Genomic DNA, 14,767 nt, shown 5'->3' with positions numbered 1-14,767 from the left:
AATAAACAATGCAGTACTTGAAATGGTTAAGTTATTGATGCACCTTGGGTTTCCCCTCTTTCCTTTTGCATTTTTTTTTCCTGAGTTCTCTTCTTTTAAAAGCTAACAGTAGTTTTCAAGTTTCAAATTGTTGTCTTGGGGAAGCAAATGCCTAGGGAGGAATTTTAATATTGCTTTTCCTAATTGTTAGGAAGTGAAGGTTAAGCAAGATAATCAGGTGTTGGGTAGAGCTGCCAGATGACAGTCATTACAGATATAAAAGTCTGGTGCCAGTTGTGATACGGTTCAGTGTTGTAGCAGTAGTAAAACCAGCACAATGTCATTAGAGTCTTTATAGGACAAACATTTCAGAAACTGGCTCTATATCCCCGTGATGTCTGTGCAAACACTCCTGCTCGCTTTTAAAGCTTGAATAAAATCCGAGATGATTGCTAAGCTAGTCGTAACATCTCCAAGGTCAGAGGAAACTCCTCATATGAGCTTCTGTGTGTAAAAGGAAGAAGAAAACACTCCACCAAAAAGCCAAACTAACCCTGATGCCTAAAGAAACAACATAATAAAAGGCTGCATAAAAGGGGAAGGTTTAGATAGCTAAATTGTGGAGGAACACCTTTTATTTTTTTCCCCCGTGAATTATGAACATCGCTACCGAGCTCAGCAGTTGACTCTATTAAATATATGTTGACTTTTGTCCTTCACTTGTTTTGTCTTTAAGCTATATCTATATGTATATCTATATAATTAAATACATATTTATGTATTTGTTTGTGTTCTTGAGTCTTTTTAATAGATGTCATCTGACTTTGAACAGAGATTTTCCTTGGTGATGACTCTCCATCACCGCCGTTAGCAGCTTTTGCTGACTAATCAAGATGTAGCTTTGTCCCGTTCTTGTAGCTGGAGGGTATTTTTGCAGCTCTGTAGGGTTTTGTCATTCATTTGGATGCTTTGCCAGTGTGTTGTGCACCTGTACAATGTCAAATACATATTGCCCACAGCAGCATTTAATAGACTTCCTGATGTCAATGTGAAGTCAATAACTCAAGATCTTAATTGCAGTACATGTCTGGATGCTGGCTTGCCTATGACTTTTTCTGTGTCAAATAGCTCCTGATCTTTGGAACAAAACTATAATATTATTTTCTCTATGACCCTAGGAAACAAAAATAACATTGTGAAATGCAGTGCTGTAGTTTATGTTCAATGGTCTGGAGAAAGAGATCCAAAGTGTGTCCTTTTCTCGGTATGATAAACATTTACCAAATTATTCCAATAAGTCAGTTTGATAGAATAAAAGGAAGAGTAGTTGAAGATTTGTATTCATGAGACCAGAAAGGAAAATGAGATGTATAGGCAAAAATACTGATTAAAACCCTCTCACTCATCCTTATGAGATTAATGCAAAATATTTCAATATCATGTGTTGTGCTTTGGGAGTGTAACCTTTTTATGTAGTTGATTATTAAGGTACTACTACCCTTAATCAGCCAGCAATTTAATGTAGAGCTGAGGCTTACATTCTCTGCCCTGATTTTCAGAGCCTTGTACTGGAATTAATCCTGGCAATTTGTCAAACCGGGCCTGAAAATCGGCAGTTTTAAATCTCCCAAAGTGAGGATCAGGAGTGGCTGCACAGGGACCAGCTCGGGGGGACTGAACAGCCAAACGCTTTTTTGCTGGCTAAATATTCAGTTCCTGCTGTTGTCAAAATATGCCAGAACACTTGGCTGGGTTGATGGGTATATATGAGATACAGAGAGAGAGAGAGTGGACTGTACTTAATATAAGTGTTTTTTCTGAAGTCTTTCCATGCTGCTCAGGTACTGATGGTATTTGCTCTTTTGGTTTAGAGCTGAAATCTCAATTAAGATCCCATGGGAAAAGTTTGCTCTCCCATTGTTGCAGCACCTTCCAAGCACACGTATGATATATGTGTGAGGTGTGTGGATGCAGCTGGGCTTGGCAGGTTAGCCCAAAAGATGGCACTATTTTTCTATTTCGCTGTAAAGCAAATTCCCTCTCCAGACCAGATTCATTCATGAATGAGCATCTCTCAGCAACATTATTTTTCCAAGGCTTTACATACAGTAAAGTCCATTATTGTGAAGGCCAAATTGCTGCCAAAAAAGCCTTCAGCTAAAAAATATATATCTATAAACTAATAACACATCATTCTGATGAAAAATAATATGCAGGGAAGGAGTTTTTCTCAATTATTAATGGCCAATGTCTGCTATATTGTTGTGTTTAGTCCAAGAAACCTTGATGGAGAGAGGCAGCTTTTCAACATGAATGGCACTTCAACTGGCGTTTTTTAAATTTTACAAAGAAAAGCCTTGGAATATTTAAACCCCTTGCTAATATTAAAAAAAAAGGAAGCTGCAGGCCAGGAGAGCAGCATCAAATGCAGGTGTTGCCATCCCCAGGGAGGGCAAAGCACAGGGTGTTTCCTCTGATGGGAGCATCCTCTGTGGAGCCCTGTGAGCCATTAACATAAAGAAATTCTGGTATTAGCTAAGACAGACATTCGGTCTTATTGAAGAGAGACAGCTCCCATTCCTTCAGGTGTCATAAAAGGCTTTTTTTTTCCTTTCTGCGAAGGGCAAGGGTCTTCTCAGAGCTGGGCACTGGTCCCACAGCACCTCACCTCTGCTTATCCAGCTCCAAAACCAATTAATTATTTAGGCCCAGAATGTCATTTAAAGACTTGAGCACAGCGTGTTACAGTTGTCTCTGGTGTTACACTCTGGTTGCTCTTTTACTTCCCATGGAAAAAGTGAAGACATGGTTATCTGCCTGGAGTGGAGCCCCCTCCGAGCATCTGTAGGGGGTGAATCCCCAGAAATGAGATCCCTTTTGAAGGCCATTTTAAAAATGAGATGGAGCATATGTTGGGTGCTTTTTGTGTTTCTCCTCTCCTCTCCAAAGCCAAAGGGAGCAGTGACACCACGTTGAGTGATATAAAGACACTCCTGTTCCCTGGTGAGTTCATTTAGCCTGATTGCTTAATTGGAGGTGATAATGCAGCCTTTTTTTTTGATCTGGCAATGTCTATGTTGCAGTTTATGAAATGGGCTGAAAAGCTCAAAAATAGCAGAACAGATGAAAGACCCTGGCAAAGATGACAGGATGGGAACAAAGTTTATTTCATTCAGAAAATGCAGAAATAAAGGTAGAGAGCTTTTCAGACCAGCCTCGTTAGAAACCTAGGCAAATTATGGTTTATTAAATATCATTATGCCAAGGACAAAAACCCTTTCCGCAAAATGTTCACAACAATCACAAAAGATAAAAGCTAAGAGAAACTGTTTTCTCACTTAAATTCTGCCCTTTTAGGTAACTCTGAGTACTTTTGGTTTTAGCTTTTAAAAAATGAGACCATTTATTTAAACATAAATCTGTAATTGAACTGTTTGTGTTCAGCACCTGAATTTGAACATTTCGACCAAAAATCTTGAGAAAAACACAGCCAGTGAAAGTATTTTCCAATAGTTCATTTGTGGGGAAGAGACTCACACACGGATTTTTTTTTTGAAAGCTAATTTGCAGTGCTACATGTGCAAGTGCATACATATTGATTTTATTAATGAAAATTAAGCATGTACAAATTTGCCTCTGTGGAGACTGCAGGGTAGGGAAAGGGAAGGTTAATCACACTTAGCATTTCTATAGTTTTTGTGTTCAGGATTCTCCGCACATCGGCACTGCGTGCCAGACCCCTGATTGGGATGCAGGGCTGCTCGCTGCCCGGCTTCTGTCTCTAGACTGTGGCACACACCACGAGGAAGATAAAACAGAAAGAAAGATCTCTCGGCCAGCTGATTGTAATGCAAACTTGGAGCCATTTGGCAATGCCCCTGGATTTATGTACAGATCTGTTGTCAACAATTAGAAAAGGGAGAATGGTTTTGGGTGGTGATGTGAATGTTTCTTAAGAACAAACCAGATATCGGCGGGCTGTTCTTGGGTGCAGAGAGCGGGGAGCAAACCTGGTGTGAAATAAAGAAGATGCTGCTTAGTCTACTCTCAGTGTCTGGGCTGAGCAGAAAGTGAACTGACATGCTCAAGCGTGAAGTCTAAATTAGACTAGGGAGGAAAAAAGGCCAGTTTCCTTAGGACAGGTCTGTGCTGCACCCTGAGTGCATGGTGGGGGCCCTGAGCTAAGTGGAGAGTGTGTCCCAGCTGGGGTAGCCCAGCACCGACCAACACCCGTGTGCTGTCCCTCACCCACAGATTGGTTGCACAGCCTTGCCTTTTCCTAAGCTGAATTTGTACTCCTAATGCAAGTGAGGCATTTTGTTATTTTAAGCTGATTTTTGACTGACAATGCCCCACGAATATACTGGAGTAGAAAAGCAGTGGAGGGCTTATGGTTTGGTACTACACAAACTGCAGCCCGAGCCAATAATGGGACTGTCAGTCAGTAGCATTTTTAGGATTATTACACAAGTACATAATTCCTGACAAAAACTTGGACAGCCTTTTTTCAGAGTTGACTCTCACATGAAGCGGCAGTGGGATTTTTCAGGTCTTGTGCCCCACTAGACAAGAGGGAGCCCATGCTGGCAGGAGTGCTTCAAAGATGGGGTAAGACAGCAGGTCAAGGATGATGAAAAGCAAAGCCGATGTCCTGGTCCATCTTGACTGGTAAAAAGCTGTCTGCATGTCTGTGGATGAAGCTAAATGGGTCCCAGTCCTTGGTCAAGAGATTAACATACTATCAGCCCACAGAACCTGTTAACAAAGTACTTGCTGAAGGTGATGACCCATGTATGCAGCGCACATCTGCACGGCTTTCCATTTTGCAATGGCAGTGGCATCTCCTGTAGGGATGACAGAACTCCAGGACTCTACTGGATATGTGCCACACTCATGTTTTTCCACTTTGTCCCCACGCCATGTATGTAGCAGAAGGACCAGCTGAAATGCACAGACCATGCTGAACGCGCGGGTACACTGCCATGAGCGGGTGTTGGACTACCTGTGCAGGAACATGATGAGATGTTGGTTGTGTTGCTGATTGTTAAGAAGCCCAGATGAATTCTTACAGAGGCTGGTGAAAATAGCCTAGTTCCCATTCATTTCAAATCCCATGAGTTCCTTATCTTCATTTTTAGGCACCTAAATACTTCTGCGAATCTCCCTCTTAGTGCTTTGTGGGCTTGGGGACCAATCTGGCAAATCAAACTTCAGATAAAACAGAATTTTCTAGATTTGAGCAGCTTCTGAAATGAGAACCAGAACTTCTCAGATTTATGATGAGGACAAAATTGCTCATGCCAGTGAGAAAGTAATTTCTGGAGACTTGCAGACTTTTTTTAAAACATATTTTGAACGGCTTTTGTTGCAGTTGTTTCTTCATTTATGCTAAAGTGAGAAGCAGCAGAGATTTCTATCAACACTAACATATAAAGCATATTGAGAATTGTTTAGGTCAAATAATTTTGCCCTTTTGTAAAACGATGCTTTAGGAATATTATCACATATATTGGTTATATTAGCAATCTGTTTATCCAGGTAACTGAGAGGCAAACAGAGCCTGCCGGTTTCCCAGGAAGACAAAGACAGAGTGGAGAGTGTTTATACAATCCTGCATATAAATGACTTATTTATTTTGATAAGATTTTACTGAAATCCAACTGAGAGATTGGACATATAGCTGTAAAATACTTATCAGCATGAAATAATGTCCACTTTCAGTGCCTTATGTGCTGCATCGTTGACAACAGCTGGTGCTTTGGGGTGCAAGGGCAGCCTGGCAGGGCCTGGCCACCCCCTTAGTTCTGAGTTTGTTTTTTTTCTTGTCTTGGTCGGCACTGCAGTTGCTTTGCCCTTGAGGTGGGGTCTGAGCTGGGGGGAATCTGCTGGGCTGGTTGTTGTTAATCCAGGTGGATTCCCTTTGGTGAATGCCACAGCAATGTTGGGACAGCGCTTCCTTCTCACTGTTACTGGGTGTTCCGGATGGTGCTAGCAGCAATGTATAATGGGTTATTAGGTTTGTCTTACTTAAAGAAAAAAAAATATCCCTGAGAATGAAAAATTACTTAGAATATGCTGTCAAAACAGCAATGCTACGATGCCACTTCTGCAATTACAGGGATTGAGCACGCATGAGTGATGAGACTTTTACATATATGAGGAATGAGAAAAAGGTCTTTTAAAATACACTTCAGTTTTACTTCATAATTATGTGGATCCAGGATGATGTATCACAGAGATATCACTATGCCGAAGTATGAAATTGTTTGAACATTTATTTTTATCCAGTAGAAGTGCCATGAGCAATACTTCAGAATATTCTGAGTTGAGTAGAATTATATTAGTCCTATCTTTATAATAAAGACAGTTATTTATTCAGTAGATTTAGAAGGTTTTGATTTTCATCCCTGAAGAGTTGAAGGGTCAAAACATAAATTAGAGTAGTACATGGCAGTGTAGAAAATCTGTGCTATATAAGTACTAAAGTGCTAATATGTTTTAGTAAACTGTTGCAATGTATTGTATGAAATGGAAAATTTGTACACCTGGAAGAAGTGATAATGAAATAAGTGACAGTATGGAGGAATTAAGTTTTAAATTCTAGTGATAAATGAAAGATATATATTATTTTTAAAGTCATCCTGGGAGCTGGAGCCACAATTTGGCATCACAACTTCTAATCACGTTGGAGGCACCATTGCTTTTTGCAGCCTTGTCCGAAAGAAACTGAATGCACTTTTTGGTGCACTTATCCATAAAGGGAAGGTAAAATGTCCCACAGGAGGGATTTTTAAGAGTTACTGTTTGCAAAGAGCTTTAAATTCTTCTTCTTCGTATGAAAGATACTGAATAGTGAAAACACTACAGTTATTCTGCATACCACTGTGTAAAAGCTGCAAATTGCCTTTTGTCTGGAGTGTAATGGGCTGTACTTACCATTCACACCTGCTGGCTGCTGACAGTGAACTTAAAGATCACCGTCCATAATAAAAATAATTAATCCCAGAGAAGAGGTATTCCAGGTAAGTCTGAATTTCTTGCATTGTATGCAATGACATAAAGACTTGATAGCCTTTAATATTATTTTTATGTTGTTGCTCCAAGGAGCAGGCTTGGAAATCTCCTGTGTTTGACTGGGAAAGTCTGGGCTCTTTAAAGCAGCCGACGCGGTCGGTGCTGGGCTGCATGAGCAGGACCCGCTGCCCCACATGCAGAATGGCGATGCCACACACAAGATGTGGCATCTCTGGTTTTCTTTTCATGTGCCATGTTTTGGTGGTTCAATGTGTTGAGGGTAAGTACAGTTCATTTGGATTCTCACTAAAAGATAATGATTTGTTTTTATTTTTAGCTTGTGCAAGTGCTATAAAAAGTTAAAGAATTTTGGACTAACAAGAGACAGGTGTGCAGGGGAGCAACACAGCACTGCTTTTGAAGTTATTTACAAGGAATCTGATATTTGAGAAAGAGGTGTGTACATTGGAAACTTTCCTGGCTGCTCTGGAAAATTCAGCTGTTGCTCCTGTTGAAGGATGCAAAGCATCTCTCTCCAGATACAGGCTCTCCCCACTCTCCTCCTTGTTGGTCCTTCTGCATATCCTCTCTTGCAGATGCCTGTTTTACACCTGCTTCCCAAGGGCACCGTCTTTTCTACCCTCTTTACCCATACTTTTTAGCTCTTGTCCGCAAACTTGTTTGTCTGATCACACCAGGTGCAAGTCTGGGGATGGAGGACAACCCACCACCTCCTGGCAGAGCTGGTCAGCCCCATCCTTCACCCAAACCCTTCTGTCCTCATTTTCTCCAGTTGTACCTATGCCAAAATTTGCGTTGATGCAAATTGCTGATTGCCTCCATGAATACTGAGAGCAATGCGGTAGATGTTCACATCGTCTGTCCTCCTCTGGGCTCCACTGACACAAGCGTGTGAAGACAAGGGCATCTCAAAAGCACAAATTGCTTACTGACAGCATTGGATTGCTTGGTAACCATTTGCTTAGGGCAATTACCACTAATTATTTAACAGAATTGGAAAAGCAGAAAAATAATCTATGAAGGGTACTAGGGACACATTACTGTGTGATAATGGGATTTTACAAGATAGGCAAAAAATACCAAGCTCTAAATGTGTCTGTGTAGATGTACAAAAAGAAATATGCTTTTTTGCTACTTGTGATATTTCATGAAAAAAACCCCTAAATACTGAACTACATTGTATAGAGCATAAAATTCGGTTTTGGCTGATATTTATTTATGGAGTAAGCTCTTCTTGATAATTTAGGAAGTACATAAAGTGCATCTAATTTTATTCCCACAGATACATACACAAGGTTCTGTCTAAGCTAAAATTAGCTGTGTTTTTTTGTCTAGACCATCTGTAGATGTAATTTTATCTTGCAGAGTACATGCACATCCAATTGTAGCATGGAATGACTTGAGCCTCTCATCCCCTCTGAGGGGGCAGGAAAGAGAAATGTTCCCTTCTCAGAGCTGTGGGTCGGATTTTCCCTCCCTCTTGGTCAGGGTTTCTGCTTTATGCCCAAAGTCAGGCTTGGGGGGGAATGTGACTGTATTTTATCATCCTTGCACTTTTCATCTGTAGACCGATTGTAATGAAACCTGTTTAGATCACATGGCTGCTGTGAGGATTATTACATTAAAAGTGTTTTTGGACTGTCAGTTGAAAGAAATTCCAAGTATTGACTAGTATTGGTTCTGAGCTTTACTCAATTTCAGTGATTTGATAATTAAGATGGCAACTTTATTTGGGACAGTGTTTGATCAAATGAAGATGCAAAAACAGAAACGGATGAGCTGGCTAGAACAAAGATATTGCATATTTTGCTGATTATTATTGTTATTATTACTGTAGATGTAATGTTTTCTGCTGAAAGATAGTCTAATTACTTCCACAAGTTTGTTAACAAGCATGAATTACAGCTTTTTTTGTTATCTGTTATAAATGAAATTCTCATTCCAACAATTCACATTTGCTGGAGTCCGTTTGGAGAACAACAAAAAATCTCCTGGTTTAGTGCTGTTGCTAGTGAATGGCATGAGGCCAGTGGGCTGTAATGTGCAATGGAAACCGATCCTTCACAGGACCGTTTGATTTTTGCCAAGGTAAGAAGTCCAATTGGGTGATGCTCCCATTTACAGCCATCATTTTGCATGATGCTGGCCAAGCTTTATTTACTGAACACTGCTTTTAATGCAGTTATAGATCATGACTGTTATCCCATCAGTGCTGGAAAAAAATCCTCTAATAATGATGATAATCTGATATTTACTTACCTACAAGTCTTCCTTTCAAACAGATCCCCATTGCATTGACTCCACATAGAAGATCTTCCATACAGTTTAATTTACAGAATTGCTCATGGATAACAAAATGGTCTTCAGTTGCATTGAAGTCATAATGCTGCCCATTAATCATCTTTGTGTCTTGTGCTTTGGATGGCAAGATGGCTGAAGCAGGAGGGTGGCACTGCAGCCACCACCTCTGCCTAAATCTGGGAAGCAAGGAAAAAAGGGGCAATGCAACGAGTTGGCCTGAACAAGTGACACCTCTTTGGTGACTGTCAATTAGCTAAGTAAGATTGTTGGTTTGATTGAGAAGTCCTCAACAGGGGGATTTAACAATGTGAATTTTATTTATTCATTTTAAAATCCTGTAGTTAAAGACTTAATTCCATCAGTCGTTGACATCAGATGTTTCCTAGTTAGCACTGTCAGATGCTAATGCTAGTCAGCATGTTGTCAGAATGCTGCTACTTGCTTCAGAAAGTTATGCAAAACTACTGTGTTACAAAAAATAAGGAAACTTGAAATGTTAAAATACTGAGATTGGACTCAGCTCCCTGAGAATGAGACTCTGAAATGCTTTTTATAACCTGCTTCACTATCTTTGTATTGACTCACATCATTATGCAAATGCCATAAATTGCAATAAAATCAATTAAAGTGCTATCAAGTCTCATAAAAATATGTACCCATTAGTTTGCTGCTGAGATGGTATTTCTACTCTGCTTGCTGATGGCCAAGGCAGAGCAGGACCACGCAGCACAGCGGCCACTCATCGCCAGGACCAGTGGGTACCATCTTTCCTGGGTGATCAATGTCCTGCTCGCATCCTTTGAGCTGAGCATCGATCGGCTGGGGCAGGGTTTGTGCAGGATGCCTGGGAGTCCAAGGACGGGAGGGTAATGGTGATTTCAAGCCCTGCTCCAAAATTCAGCCATGAAATCTAGTCTTTTCTAACTATGAAACTGTGCCCCAAAGAATCTGAAACTCCTGTCTCCAGGGCTGCAAGACAAGCTGTTACCAGCTGTGACTGGATAGAAAATGCAGGTTAAGAAGTAAGTCTTTAATATTAGTGTTTCCTGGGCAATTGTTACCTGACTAAGCTTAAGGGTTTGTTTTATCTCTTTTCTATAGTACCTTTGTCATACAGAGCCTTGATTAACTTCCTAGGCTGATAGGTTTTGTTTTTCCTTCCACTCTAGCTAAAGGAAACTCTACCTGCAAAAAAGGAGGGCTTTGCAGGGTGCTGAGCAGTGTCTGGGTTCTGCACCACTTAGGGGAGATGTTCCTTGGCTGAAAAACTTCATTGCCAGACTGGGAAAGCAAATACTTTTTCCTGCAGACCACAAGGTCCACATTGCAACAGCATAAAAGTGATGCAGCAAATCACTGCAGCTCTCTGCAATGCAGAACTGGTGCCATTTTTCTGTGCAAATTAGATTTCTGTGGACCTAGCTGGCACCTGAGCTCAAAGACATCCCTTGGGTAACTCTTATATTCAGTATTGGTGGGGAAAGAAAGGGAGTCTGCTTTTGTTCTAACATTTTCAAAATATAGAGAGCATGGTACATTAGAAGATCCTACCAAAAAAAAAAAAAAGAGGGAAAATAAAGGGAGGTTTATGTAAAATCTGTGTCTGCTCATAACCTGAGAAATAAGTAAAGTCATTCTCAGAGTGCTACTTTGAAGGAATTTTACTAGAACGCAGTTTCATGTAAAACCACAGTATCTGTGGATATCACAGTATTGTTGGATAGAACCTTGGCTTCTTTAACAAGACCTTAATGTGAATGTCCGAGTCCTGACCTGTCTGAAGGGTAGTTTAGGAGAAAGTGCAATTGCACTATAAATAATTTACTTCAGTGCCTTGGCTACTATTCACTGTAGCCCTTTTAATACCTCATAAACTCAAATGTACCATGCTATTTCTCTCCGTTTCAAACTGCTCTCCCAGGGAAAGCAAATGGAATAGCACCATCAGACCATATGCTGTGGAGACCAGAGAGCGGATGAAATTGCAGCGGCACTGACACGTGCTTGATTTTTCTGGTTGTAAAGTTCACGTGCTGAAATACAGCTCAATCCTTTGTCTCTCTGTAATATGCACTGAGAAAATTTTAATGTCACAACTCCTACATGGGGTGCAATGTCATCTGGACTGAGCACGGAGAGTTTTCCCTGGGTTTTTGGTGAGCAAAGAGCAGGTTGGTGCTTGTCATTCCTCAGAGGCTGCTGAAACAGGGAGAAAAGGAGCCATTCCCACATGATGGGCATCTGTCCTTGGCTGAATAGCTTATGCATGACTATTTCTGAAGTGCTGGTTTCACAGATCTGGCAGAAGTTTGTGGGAATGGCGAGTGCTGAGCGATTCAGACAAAAGATCCAGGCAAAATATATTGCCAGTGTCCTCAGCCACCCCAAATGGCCCCAGTTGGGTGACAAAATTCTGGGGTTGTTAGTTAAACCCAGCTCAGCAAGTGTCATGGAAAGAGAAGGGAGAACTCAGGGTCCCAGCTGGTGTTGGAATAAGCATCCTTTGCCCATGTACATTGGATTTGGTGAAAAACAAAGTTGGGTTCACCACAGCTCCTCTCGGCAGACCCCCAAAGTTCTCACTGCAGCTTGATTTCTCCTTGTTTCTCCCCTCCTCCCTCTCTCCCTCCACATGGGTTAGTGAATGTGTTTTTGGGCTCATATCAGCGTGAGGACAATCTGGTTCATGGGCACCTGGAATTTACTGATAAGGGATCCCAGATGAGTTTTTCCCAAGTTATGAAATGCATGGTACCTCTAGGGCTTTTGTCCCAGCTGGCAGAAGACCTGGAATCCCCACTCCACCTTGTATAAGCCTCCATTAAGCAGTGCAAAATTGATCCATTTATAGTTCATTTTAGGGTCTAAATCTCAGGATGATGTTGAAACAACCAGAGCTCTCTGGAAAGCAGCCAGGATTTGTCCTGCCCTTTTCTTGTTCCTCCGGAAGAAATGTATTTTCAGCACAAAAACTCAATTAGGACAGCAAAAGTGAGGCAGAGCCGGGGGAAAGGAACGCTGCTCCTGGGCCATGACCTCTTTTCGAGTCCTTTACAAGCACGAGATTGGGTTTGGGGTCTGGTGTAGCAGGGACGTCTTGAAGGATGAATTTGTTACCCAGTCCCAGCTCCTTTCTAGTCTGGCCAATTGTACAGTAGCGTCCCTTTTCTTAGTATTTAATTAGTTCTTGTTTTCCCAATTTCTCAAGTTAATAATTATTGCTAAAATAAGATGTGCAAGCACAGCTCCACACATATTGTCTGATGGCAAAGTCCAAGTTAAGCTAAAGAGCAATTTACCGTCTAGAGGAGTTTCCAAATACACCAGTGACTCAGTTTCTGGGGTTTGGAATAGTTTCAGTTCAAATTTTCCCACTGCAAACTATTTTCCTTAGCCGATTTTCTAACCAGCCTATAGGCTCTGCCCCCCAAACCCTGAAAATCACACATTACACCCCCAAGTTCCTCCACTGCAGCACTTGCATTTAGTGCAATTTTCTCTGGAGTTATAATTTGCTTTGGTTATTAATGAATAAAACCCTCTTCTTTTCACCACCAGCTCCTTCTGATTCATTCTGCCAGTAACGACAATCCAATGTTCATAACGTAATTGCAACTCCTGTGACCTGTGATGTGAAAAAGGCAAGACGGCAGCACTGTGGAATGAAACTGGGAGGATGAACTGAGCACTCAGAAGAGAAAATGCATCTATTTACAGACAGCCAAGCATTCAGAAAGGATGCTAAAGAAAAAGTTGGGATTTTAATGGACTTGCAGCAGGGGGAGTATGAAGAAGTAAGTCAGTGCTGCGGGCTGAGGCTTGGTTCCACCTGCTGAGCTGACTTCATTGGTACCTACACCAGGATAGTTGGCCAGTCTTTGGAGACTAATGCTTTTTAATGGAAAGCTAATCCTGGGATGGCTGACATCCCTATAAGGGACATCTGGATTTTGCAAAACACACTGTCCTGCTTCTGAGAGCAGTATCACTTTTTATCACTTTGTTTGCTTTATTGTAGTTTTCCTTTAAGTTTTGGGGTCAAATAGGCTCCAAAAGTCCCCTGACCCGGCATGCTTTCCTCCGTCTCTGTGTCAGAAGCCATGAATATCACATCATTTCATTGCAAAATGACAAATCACAGCTGCCTTCTGACCATGGGAGTGGTGGAAGGTACCATTAATATCCTGTCATTGCTGTCTGGCAGCAGGTTTTTGGCATGTTGAAGGAAGGGAGCTTTGTAATGACTTAATGCCCCCTTTCTCATAAGCTTAATATTAACCATATGCTTAATAAATTTGCTTTCTCGAAGAGGAGCCTGGAGCAAGTGACTGAGAGCTGAACTTTTCCAGGCTCTGTGCCTTCACTGACTCATTCTGTAAAGCTGTGGAAAGCCATTTAAATGTCTCCAATATGTAAGTTTACCCAACTGTAAAATTGGGTATAATAAGGCTTGCTTACTTTACAGCTAAGGTTTAATTCAGTAATGTTTGTTGTGTTGTGTCAGACCTTGTCTAGCAGGTTTAATAGGAAAGGTGTTGTAAATGGGCAGCACAGAGGACTGTCCATTAGCAAAGACATTGTTACAAGAAAAATCTTGCTGGAATGGAATACAGAAATGAAACAGCAGCTGACAATCAAATAATTATCTTTCCTCTAAAACATAACCTTCTAGGTAATAAGATGAAGGCAGTAGAAATGGAGTCCGTGTTACAGAAGGACAAGTGCTGCAAATTGCCTGGAATAAGCGCTGCAGAGCCTGCTCGGGTGGTGGTCCCACGTCTCGGTCCCATCCCACTGCCCGTCGCGGTGTGCAGAGCTCCTGCCCCACCATTCGCTCACTGCATTTGTTCAGAACAACCTGGCAGGGAGATCTTGCAGGGTAAAGCAGAAACTGAGTGGCGAGTTGGGAAACCCTGCTGCTGTGCACACATCTAGACCACAAAAAATGCCAATAAGAGCAATACACAGCCCTCGGGCAGCTTTGTTATGCTGAACAGCCCTGTTGAGCCGAGACGGTTTTTCTTTTTTTTTTTTTTAAAGTGCATAAATTTATCATCCTCATATGTGTTTATGGAACATGGTTTGTCCTGACATAAAGCTTTTTGTTTGTGTTTCTTTTTTGACTGCTAGAATGCCGAGGTGCAAGTCACTGGGGTATATGTGAGCAATGATATTTCTCTGAAGGCTATTGATTTTGATTCAACTCCTCTGTATTACATTAAAGGCTGGGGAACAGCCAAGTTTGGCCCTATCTTAGTCACCCCATTGAAAAGTCATTGCCTCAGGGTGCTGAGAGTCCAAAGAGTGGTAGCAATGGGGCGATGAGGGATACATTGCTGCAAATATAGGCGCGAACAGAGAAACAGGAAGTGTGGACAGTGTGCACCGGGTGAAATTTGGCTGTGCCATTCCCAAACAGTATAACCTTATACTCTTGTTGCTGTTCTCCAGT

This window comes from Streptopelia decaocto, assembly GCF_964273445.1.
Source record: "Streptopelia decaocto genome assembly, chromosome: 12".
NCBI lineage: Eukaryota > Metazoa > Chordata > Aves > Columbiformes > Columbidae > Streptopelia > Streptopelia decaocto.
This window is presented reverse-complemented; position numbering follows the sequence as displayed.